We start from the raw sequence: 12,242 nt of genomic DNA, 5'->3' as shown, positions 1-12,242 counted from the left end.
GCTGCTGTGGACTGACAGTTGACATAACTTAAAAAGACTGGGTGGTGCCTTGCTTGGCCATTGTGTTTTATTTAATTCCAAAGTCAGTCTTGTTTGAGGCCAGTGAAAAAATTGTTTTTTTCACTTTTTATTAACTGAGATTAACTGATAATCATGGGAAGAAAATTTGCCTGTTTCAATGCCTAACATAGCTTTTAAAAGTCTGAGCTTTTGAGTTGACAAAATAACAAGAAAATATTACTAAGCTAGTTTTGGCAGGCTAATGGTTCACAGTGGCTATTGGAAGCTTGTTTTTTTGTTTTGTTTTGTTTTGTTTTTCTGAGGAGCTGAGGACTAATAGCTTAAATTTCTCTTACAATCTAAAAATAGTAAAGATACTGTAAAATGGTTTGATTCAGTGTGCCATTGGTCCTGCTGTGAGTATTTTGGGAGCAAATTGGATAAAAAAGTGCATGCTATAGTCACAGTCTTGGATCTTGCAGTTGGTATATAGTATACCCTTCTAAATATCTACAATTAAGCTAAATTTGTCTGGAATTTATTTGTTTGTTTGTTCATTTTGCACAGTAAGTCAATTCCAGTTATGCTGGAAATAACTTTGAACTCTTAAGAACATGAGAGGCTTTGCTTTCATTTGCTAGTAACTACAACAAGCAAAGGTGCTGTGTAATCTCAAATTTATGTTCAATTAAACAAAAGAAAAAAAATGAAGCCAGTGGCTTTAGAGATAATTGTCTTCAAATTTCACTGATGCTATAAGTCATATCAAATACTAAACTTGAGTTAATAAGGAATATTACGACAGCTATCAGAAAATTCTTAGTAGTTTTAATTTGACTTTCTTTAAGGAGTATTTGCTGTTTGTACAGAGATTCTTCTATGGATTCAATGCACTTTGCCATTACTGTAATGGATTCCTTGGGGGTTTTTCTTCACTGTTAATGCATGATAGTCAATTACATCAGAATAGGAAGGATTTTTCTAGAGACTTTTTGCATAAACTTACATGTTTATGTTTAGCATGTTTCTGGGACATGGACTATTATTTCTTAACAACAATAACTACAATTTTAAGGTTTTTCTGCTTAAGACTTGACTTTCCTTACAGAGCAATTCATGTGTTTCTGTATTCTAATTCTCTCCCTCCCACCATTCATACCCTGAAATACATCACTGCCAATCTAGAGAGTACTGAAATCTTCATTTGATATCCTGTTTTGAGAAAATAACACATGAACAGCTAAATAGCTACGTATAAATAAACATTTCATAATATAGAAAAAATATAGATATAATCATAGCTTCAACGATAGACTGATCAGAACCCCTTTCTGATATTAGCCCGAGTACTGCAGATTATGAACTCCAGCTTCTGTAAGGATTTCCAACAGCAGGTCGCTACACTAGGAAGGAAAAGATAAAAGTGAGGCAGAGAAATTCTAGAGCTCTACAGGAGAATGTGAAGAGGAGTTTATCTGCAAGACTTTCTAAATGAAGTCAACAAACTGCTTGCAGAAGACTTAGTCTCGAACTCTCAAGTTATGTACATGTAAGCTTCCATTACATGTTAGTTTTTAGAAGCTAATGAACATAATTAAGGGATCTGAGAGGGATGCAAGGGGTTGTTGCAATTCATGTGCAACTTTTTATCAGATTTGTGAGAACTGCTGTGGCTTTGAATAAGCTGGAATTGGCAGGCAGAAACATGAAAACTGAATTTTCTAAAGGATTCCATACGCAAACATAATATTACTCCATTCCACTGAAATATGGAAAGATTAGTCACTGCTTTAGAAGTATTAGAGTGCAGATGATTTATATGTTGCCTAGCTATATTTTCAAAGATATTCCATATCCATGTCTTAAAATAGCTATCACTGATACCATGGCGACACAGGAAAACATTTCCAAGCAAAAGATCAAAGAGCTTGATTTCCTTTCCAAGGCATCTTTAGCTATTGCTGCACGAGGCACCTTTCCATGAATCTGTGACAGACCTAACTACTGACTAAAACCCAGGTGTTTTCTATCAAAATTGGTCATGAAAAATATATGAAACCTGAGAAAATGTTAACTAGGTAAGCTTTATAGACATTAAGTGACAGCATTATGTATTTCAATTACAAGGGTATTTTTCATGACTAGATGCATAAAAAATATATTAAATTCTGAAACTATCTCACATTTACAATTTAGAGTGTGTGTGCACAGTAGGAGATTATAATTGAGAAAGCAAAGGTTACTATAATATGCAATAACTTAAGCATACCCTACATTTGGGTTCTGAAAATTGTCTAGAAAACAAATGATTCTATTTTCTGAAATGGAGGAACATTTTTTTTTTCCAGAGAAAACCCTTTTAGTGATGTGATTTTTAGGAAAAGTATGAGCTCAAGGAACTGTAAAGTCTTTATCAAAAGAAGTTCTAGTCTTTCCCACAGAAGGAAAAACTCATTTTAAGTAGTTCTTTTCCTTTCTTCAAAGCATTAGAAGTAGACTGAGATACTGCTGTTTCACTGAGCGCCATGGAAGAACCAAAATGTCTTGAGTATGTTTCAGAGTGTTTGAACAGATCTTTGATTAGTTTTATGGACTATCTAGTAATATTCTCTGTACACATTCAGGTATCTGCAAAAGGTTTAAGAGATTTGAGATTAAAAGTTAAGAAAAATAGAGATCTATACAATTATTATCAAAAGAACATACAGAATTACTTTTTACTTTTACAACCCTTGAAAGAAAAACATCTTGTTTGCCTGTGGCTATTATACTACCGGTCTAAGAAAGTTTTCTGTTAATAACCTTTTCTTCTTGTCACTGTACAGAACACAGTTAAATTCTTTGTGCTCTTTCAAGGAGATTCAGAATAATATCCTAACAATTTTATGCTTTGAAATGGAGAAAGTGTATTGAGAACATAATATAAATGGCATAGCTGAGAAGAAAACCTTTCACTTTTTTATAATAACTGTTATTGTGATCAAGTGCAAAAAGTTTAATCAGACTGAGCACAGAAGAATTACTAAAGCTATAAAATTTTGGAAGCAAGATTACATTCCTATTTGGATTGTAGTATTTGTAATATTGTTGGAGCATGTCACTGTATATTTTCTGCTGGTCGAAATGGTGTAATTCCTTCCTGAGCTTGTTTAAGAACAGAGTCTGCATGTAGTGACAGCCTTTGTTTGTCAAGAGCAGAGAGCTTATGGGATGTGAACTAATGCCCGCTTCTCCAGTAATTATTAAGGTCTCTAAAATGAACTATGTGGAAATAAAATAACATGAAAATGATGAACAACACATGTTTGATACACCACTTATTTCAATAGCATCTGTAGGAATGTAATAATAGTCTTTAAAAAAATAATTATAAAATAATTGTTTACCTTCTTTAAAAAAGATGCATTGTTTTGACATAAAATCTTTTATGTTGTGCATTTTATACCAACCTAGTCTAATAAACAGATAAGTCATATATTGTGAGCTAGTGATAGATGGGATGAAAAGAAGTAAAAGTAGGAGGTAGAAAATAGAGTTCTGTTGATGTTACTGGCTACATTAAAAGGATAGTTATACACTGTACCTATGCATATATTATTTCTCCTATTCTGCAAATGGGATTTTTCTGATTTAGAAAATTCCTGTACTTTCTCAGATTGGTGTTGTGCCTTGCTGAGTGCTATAAGAGATGTCCAGAAGTGTGAAAAGGCAGTAACTGGCTGCAGTGGGAGTTTTCTGTAAATAAAAGAGGTAGACAGGTATAGGATAATAGAAAAATATTTCACTAGTGTTGAAAATCATCCCCCTTTTCTTTGGAGTTTGTTAAAAGCAACTGTAGAATAATTCATAGTCCAGTTTAAGAAAATATTTTTTTGCATATCAGAAGATTGCAGAAAAAAAAAACCCAAATCTTCAGAGTATAAATAATTTATACTTTTCACTTTCACATTTTTAGGGCGGTTTATGGATTTTTTTATGGGGGGGGGTTGGACTCGATGATCTCTAGAGGTCCCTTCCAACTCCTACAGTTCTGTGATTTTTATCCTGTACTTCCATTTTATTTGTGCACTTTGAAATAAGTTATGTATATACCAACAAAAACAGGTATTTTTCCAAATAATTTACCTTACAAATTTGGAATAATTTAATTTTCTAGTTAATACACTTATAATTAGTGTATAATTTGCTTGGCATAACTGTAACATTTGTAATATTATATTTACAGTTTTGGTTTCCAGAATAAAATGCTGTTTTTATCAGTAAATATTCAGTGTGTTTGGAAAATGACTACTGTCTTTTGAATCTTTATGTAAGTGGACACAGTGTTGTTTTTAATATATGTAATGTATTTCCAAATCAGTGACTACATTTTTTATTCCCCTAATGTCTTAGTTGGATTTGCAGTACACCTCAGCATTAGAAAGAGTTAGTTTCGTATTTCTGTTTTTGGTTTTTAACATGATTAGTGATAACATCCTAGAATTAGGCAGCAGTTCTAAAACACAATATTTTAATACAGTGTTAGCAAAGAATTTGTTTTAATTTCCTTTCACACCTACTAACCTCAATTTTTATGGCAGTTCTTGGGTTTGTTGATAGTTCCAGAATGAACTGTTATCTCCTGGGAAACCGAGGCCAGAGAACTACTTCTGAGCTTGAGCATGTTGTCTCCATCCTCACTGCACTTTCATTTGTTTAGATTGTAAATTATTCAAGAACTTGCAAGTGGTAGAGAGACTGGAAGAGCAGGGATCCTTCCCTTCCTTAATATGGCCCCTGTTGAAATACCAGTACTGACATAAAACTGTCAGTAACCATATAGTCATTTTTCACTTGTTTTTCTTAAAGGCTTACTTTCATTTTTCAGGAATACATTTCTATTATTAATCATGTTTTCTTGTGCTCTGACTAATAGGAACAAAATCATTTTCTCTGCAAAGAACATTTTAATAAGAATATTTCAAGGAATTCTGTAGTTTTCTGAAAAAAAAAATAGAACTAAACAAAAAACAGAAGGGAAATGGAAAACAATGCTCATGTCAAATGAGCCTTGCATGTATTTTCTTTAGATGTACACTTATACAAATAAGTATTTGTATACAAAACAAATAAGTATTTGAATACAAAACTTATACAAAAAGGCTATATGAGTATATATATGAGTATCCCATCCGTGGAGGCATTTAAAGCCAGGTTGAATGAAGCCCTGGGCAGTCTGATCTGATGGCTGGCAACCCTTCCCATTTCAGGGAGTTGGAACTGGATTGTCTTTAAGGTCCTTTCCACCCCATGCCATTCTACGCTTCAGCAGTTTCATACAGTTTGACCGTTTACCATACATTCTTAAGGATGCACTGATTCTCTAGCAACTTCAGCTACTAAAGTAGGAATGGTAAGATAAAGAATAAGAAATTAGAGAGGATGATTCAGTCCTATCTGTTATAGCCAATTTTATCTTGACCATCAACATGTCCAGAACTACCCAAGCAAGGATGTGATTCAGATTGTTACCTCTCAGGTATTGCTCTTGGCTTTAGACAGCTGAAGAGCAAATCTTAGTGCCAGCCTTGTGGATTCAGCCACGTATGGGTTTTAGGTGCCATATCACATTACTCTTCTCTGTTTGTCTTTGGCGAGAATCCTAAAACATTATTGGCCAACAAGTATATGATTAATATAGAGATTTTTCAGTGTGCTTGGCAGTCCTTGTACAATTACCTCACACTGACAGCTGTGTCTGATCTTCAGTCAGTTGTGCTTTTTCTGTACAATTGGCACTCCTTTATTTTAGTCATGAGTATTTTGTAGCTGCCTAAAAATTATTCAAAATGGAGCCCACATATACTCTTGATTTTTTTTCAAATCTTTTTAGCTTTCTTTTTCCTCCACAGAATGAGATGGTAAACACTCAAATGCGTTGGATATGAAATACCAAAATCCAGTTGAAGTGCCAACAAAATTAGGAAGCATCTGAACTCCAGGTTTTGCATTCTTTGAAATTAGTAAAATGAAAAAAAAATAAATCACAAAACCACTTTGAAAAACAACTCCATGAATCAATGAGAATTAAGCATGTCAAACACTGAAATAGCACATTGAAGTAGAGATGCAAACTGGGGAATTATACTTAATAATTGCAGTGGAATTTGTATCTCGGAGAGAAAGATTATGAAGATGAACAAAGATGAGGCACTAACACTTCCAGAAGAATAGATGTTAGTGCCAAAATAATAGAAATTGTGTAGGAGATGTTACTGTTTTAATGGAATAAAGCAAAAGATAAGAATATATAAAAAATAAATGGAAGTTCTTTTAAGAGTATACATTGCTACATGCCATATTTTATGAGAGCTGATACTGATCACACTTCATAAATAAATGGAGATGGAAATGTTTGTATCCAACACAATTTTGAAGTGGTAACAGACAAAAATGTATTTAAGCATTCAAAACTGACAAGATAATGTGGTGATAATTCACTGAATGGTATTATTAGGTACTGGTAACAATACACCATTCTAAAATACATTCCAAATTCAAATATTAAATGCGAACATTTTACAGTTTTAATGCATTTCTCTATTAAAGTAAGTGCCAAAAAAATCATAGGTAAAGTTCAGTACAGAAAATGTTTTCAGTCTTAATGGTGATTTGTAAGGTAAGTATAAGATACCTGTCACTAAAAGCCACGGTATGAGTGGTTTAGTACGGCTCTGGCTGTGGGCGTACAATCAGCTTGACAGTACTAAGTAAATAGAAGGAGTTCTCATTCTCCTGAAGTTATGTTCTCATGCTGAAACATTTTAAGAAACTGGTGTTTCACTACATTTCAGTAATAAATTGCCTAAGATAAAGTTTAGGAATGAAATAAGCATTGGTTATTTTTCTAAGGAGAACATAGTTTCTTAAACAAAGCACAATAGCGAGTAAAGATGGAAATTCAGCCTGTACACTAAAAGATTTTTGCCTTCTTTTTGCCATATACTATTTACAATCTGATGAACTTCATTACTAGAAAATAATTCTTACTGGTTGTATTTATGTATATACTAGAAAATCTTAAAATCTTAGATAGAAAAATAAAATACATTTAAAAAAAATCAGAATCCTCTATTTTATAGTGCTTTGCCACTTATCATAATTTATTTGTCTTACTTTTATGAAGAACAGATGAAGAGTTTCCAAACAGCTATTATAAGCAATGTATACAAAACCATGTAAGTGAAAAAAATCCCTGATTTTTTTTTTTTTTATAAATTATTCACTAACCATTGGAATAGGCATTGTTTTGTACAATATTTGGATTGTTTCTGCCAGAATGAATTTAATGCAGTATTTCAGTAAAATTCTCTAGCAGAAAGTAAAGAAGAAAACAGGTTAGGGTCAATTAGGAATTGCAAAACAGTAAAAAGATTAGAAGCATAAATTTAAATATGTTTTCATGAGGTGATAGCAACGTAAAATAAGCAAGACACTGCAAGACAATGTGGAACCCTTGTTTAGCTTACTTGTGTTGTAACACTAAAACCCATTGGTTCTGGTGTTTCATGGAAACTATATTGTTCTAGAATGATGCGATATGTAAATTTTAAATGTTAACATGCTAGAAATTGTAGCATCTTGCTCGAAGTTAAGATCTATATAAGCCCTAATATAACAGGTAATGGAGGAGCTTGTCTCATTCTCTCGAGGTTTCTTTAAAACCACTGTGCACATGCAGAACAATTAGCCTATAAAATCCTTTCATTTTATTAATTGTACTATCAGATATTTTTTACCTAACTATAAAAAAGAAGTATTAATAAGTATTATTCAGTATTCTGTATTTGTTTCCTAGCTACACTGAACAATTATATTTGCAAATTCTTTAATAATTTTCTTTTAAACACTGTTCAGCAGCTAAGAGTATTAGTGGGTCTGTGAATACAGTGAAAACAGTGAGATTTACCTGACTTTTTTTCTGCATTCAGGCAGAATTAAATCACGATGAAAGAAGTTGTAGTTCATCTAATTATATATATATATATATATATATATATATATATATATATATATATATATATATATATATATATATATATATGTATGTATATACGTGCATATATACATATATTTGCTACTATTTCTACTTTTTTACTACCCAGCATGAAGTTTCAGTATCCCAGGTGTCCATATGTATTGTCTTCTTTTTCACTTGGAACTTAAATAACCCTCAAAATAGTATAAGTTCTCCAAACAGCCTCTACCATTACTATTACAGCATTCAAAAAATTATAATGGAGATGGAGGGATGCTGAAATCTCTACAAAATGTAACAGCATTTTATGGAAGGTCTTACAAAAAGGTCTAAATAATTAGAGAACAGAAAATAGCATATGACTTCTAGGAATGAGCTAAGAAATAAAAATTTATTCTGACCACATATTAAAAATCACTAGTAGCACTGAGTTCCCTGAAGTGGAAAATGGCAATCTGAGTTACTTTGTAGAAAATGTAGTCCTGTTCAGTTGATGATAAAATATGAGACTTTGCATTTATTCCAATTTAAAATATTTTATCTGGGCCTTTGTATTTTCTTTGCTAGGCAGTTTTGAGTGGAAACGTCCATGAATATGTTTGCAGTTGTATCTGGTATCTAGGTATGTTTGTACTTTTCCTAAAATTTTTATTTATCTCCTCCATAGGGTTTAAAGTATATAGTAAACCAAACTCAAGACAGATTCTCCACATAGCGTATTGTTTTCAAGACCTTTCACATTTCTGCCTGTTAGAGTAGTGTGATAAATCAGCTGCACAAGGTTTAGTTGTGAAACATCCCTGTGGTTACAAGAAGAGATAGTAAATCCATGGAGAGATTGTGTAAGTTGTGCTAATATTTCAAAGGATACTCTGATTTTTGCTTAAGATCCGTAAAATTATTTGTTTTTCAAAAGATATGAAAAAACTGTAATGGCAAAAAAGGAACCATTTGGAAAGTTCTTACTAAAATTCTTATTTGTTAATTTCACAAAATAACTGAATCACAGAACTGTCGGGATTGGCAGGGACCTGTAGAGATCGAGTCCAACTCCCTGCTAAAGCAGTTTCTTTACAGCAAGTCATACAGTAGGTGTCTAGGCAAGTTTTGAATATCTCCAGAGAAGGAGACTCCACAACCCATTTGGGCAGCCTGTTTCAGTGCTTGAGACACTGTGACTCTTTCTAGAAGATGCCTGTTTGTTTGAACTGAGGAGCTCAGAACTGAACTGTTTGTTTGAACTGAGGAGCACAGTACTGACTAGGGCAGGGTAGAGGGGAAAGACCTCCTTCGAGCTGCCAACCATGCTCTTTTTGATGCACCCTTGACCACTGGGGCACACTGCTCATGTGGCCAACCTACTGTCTGCCAGGATCCCCAAGTATTTCTTCTCAGAGTTCCTTTCCAGCACATCATCCCCCTAACCTGTGAAGAAGAAATGTTATGGCTGTCAGAAAAATGTTCTTTACAGTTGAAAAATAGAATGATATGGACAAAATGAGTTTGTTTAAGTATGTACATATAAACAGCATTTCCATGAAATTATGAATGTCACTAACTTCAGAGGGAAGTAATAGGAGTTTGTTATATGGCTATTCATTTAAACTTTCCTGCTGTATTCAACTTCATATGTTTTTGTGTAGTCTATGCTTTATTTCACCTTACTGTGTGTTCCTGGGTGATTTTGTCAAGTACGTTTCCTTACTTTTGGCAGATATATCCATTTTGTGGTGCCAGTAAAAAGTAACAAGCGTCTTCAAGCTACCTTAATCAGGATTTTATTTGTGTAGGCTTCTAGTGAACTAGCCTGTTCCAACAAGATTAATTTGGATAAATCTTCTAATGTTGGTAATGGTGCTGCTTTTACTCTACCATGTTTCTTGTCTTCTCTTCCTCTGTATGTAATTGAAATTAATATTATATCATGATTTGCAGATTTCCTTGTGGAACATAACATAATTTTTTTTTTGCAGGGTTTTTTCTTTGTGGGTTTTTTTGGATGTAATATTGCAGCAATTCCTTTTATTAAATATGTAGTCTGGTCTTTTTTAGTAGCTAACATAGAGTTTAAGTCAGTTATTTAGCTAACATGTTCCAGTATTATACCTTAGCACTGCTTCATCAATTTTTTTTTCATCAAATAATTGCATAGAATTCCTATTTTGTTAACCTTTCATGGAAAGAGAATTCTGTTCAGCTGGCTGCTCTAAATTCTGACATGATTTATTATTTCCTTCATGCACTGTTGATTGCTTGAGCTGTTTGCTGTGAAATCTTCTACATACCCATATGTAAAATGTTGTTTTAATCTTTTATAGAGTTGTATACAGTTTAGAACAATTCTACATTGTCAGTTAGAAGCACAAGATGGTAAATAATGAGCTATGTGATGGTAAATAATGAGCTATGTAATATTAAGCATATAAAAATATTAAGCATATAAAAATAGTTAAAGGCATTAAAAGAATTTTCAAGTCTATAAAGTCTAGGTGATAAATGCATACACTTTATAGGAATATATTTATCTTTCAATTACTACTTTTAATCAGCAGTAGACTTGAGAGTGTGCTGGTTATGGAAAAAAAATATAAAGAACTCAAGACAGTACTGTAGATACATGGTTAACTTTGTAAATAGACAAAAAAAAATGTACCTCACCACATTAGTTTACCTCTCTTTCTCTTGCTTTACAGTTTTAATAAAGAAGATGATATTTGGTATCATTATCTTTTCAAAGATGTCAGAAATTCTTCAGAATTATGCATGAATACTGTGTACAAATATTGGGACTGTAGCTCAGTGGTTAGCGATTTTAATTGCATGGATGATTATTTTGCCTAGAGGAGAGGGTGTAAGTTATGAGGGATAACTTGAAAAGATTGATGATTTTATCTTTCTAACTTAGTTTGCACATTTTTACTTTGAAATATTCTAGCTTACATATGAGAAAAGCTTATTAATGTGACCCTTAAAATAGGAACCATGGGAGTCATTGTTTGCTTTCCAAATATATATTTAATAAGATCTCATTACTATCCCTGTTGTAGGAGCTTTATTCTATGCACTCAGTAATTAGACCTGAAGTTTAATAACGTTTGATTTCTTGACATGAAGCACTTACAAACACATATATAATCCTGCTGCAATCTATTTTGTCGAATTTCATCTTCAGATCTACAGGAACTTAATTCCTCCTTCTGTTAATTATCCAACATTAACGTTCAGTTCTTCAGTAATTGTCCTTAAACCAGTATATGTTCTATGATAATATTTCAGCCTTTGGAGCTAAAGGGAGAGCAAAATGCAAAGTTGCCTGCAGATTACTTGCTCACTGTTACTCTGTGATCAGTGGTCTTGGAGACTAGTGCTAGAGAAACTGAAGAGGTAGAAGAGGGTTATATCCTTTCTAGTTTCCACTTACCCTTTTTCTTTGCCTGCCTTTCACAAAATGAATTCTGCTTATGTGTTTGTATCCCCAGACTTTGGTAAATTTGAAGTGTTGTATTTCTGCTGTCCTTTTTTTAACCCCATTCCACTGATTTATCTTTGAATATGCCGGAGTCATCTTTCTATGCTAAAAAGCCAGGATCTTAGCCAATTTGCTGCAGAATTCTTTTGGTTTGTTTTGTTGGCTATTTTTAAGGTAAGTAGTAATTCTTATTCAGCTCTAAAAAAAAATCAGCTGACAAATGCACTAATAAAAATTCTAAATATTGTGGATTTCGTCTACATTTACACCTAGATATTATTAACACTTAACTGATAATTGTCTGAACTGCTCATTTAGCTTTGCCATGTTTTCGTTAAACATATAGAGTTTTGCTCTTATTCAAAATATTAATGATTCTGAAACAAACCGAACACAGATTGTGATGCAAATGCTTCTCCGTGTTTTGAAGAAACAGCAAGAGGCTTTGCAGCTGCTCATTTCTGGAAGACAAACATTCTGTCTCTCAGCAAAGCACAGACCTTCAGAACTGAAATAAACAAATACACATTCTTTGTGATGTTACAAGATGTTCATGGTAGAAGAGGAACCCAGTGGGTTCCTGAAGTCCTGCTAAACTGAATGACAGCCTACCTCACTTCTTTTAACTCGTGGCATTACAGGGGGTGCTAGGAGTATTTGCAAGTCCTACTGTTGTCCCTTGGAACTCTTTTTTTTCCAGTTATTTTAGTAAAAATGACTTAGTTAAAAAAAAAGATTTGGAAAAGTGAAATTACC

At 33.0% G+C, this 12,242-nt stretch overlaps 1 protein-coding gene across 2 annotated transcripts in view; it reads left to right on the top strand.

Moving 5' to 3' along the window:
- The window catches only part of METTL25 (methyltransferase like 25), a 57,673-nt gene that overhangs the window by 22,892 nt on the left and 22,539 nt on the right, over positions 1-12,242 (top strand). The gene's annotated exons all lie outside the window — the stretch shown is intronic.

The sequence above is a fragment of the Cyrtonyx montezumae genome, unplaced genomic scaffold (assembly GCF_038088225.1).
Source record: "Cyrtonyx montezumae isolate F1298 unplaced genomic scaffold, pur_monq_1.0 scaffold_3, whole genome shotgun sequence".
Lineage (NCBI taxonomy): Eukaryota > Metazoa > Chordata > Aves > Galliformes > Odontophoridae > Cyrtonyx > Cyrtonyx montezumae.
Note: the sequence above shows the minus strand (reverse complement) of the source record. Positions and strands in the feature narration are given on the sequence as shown.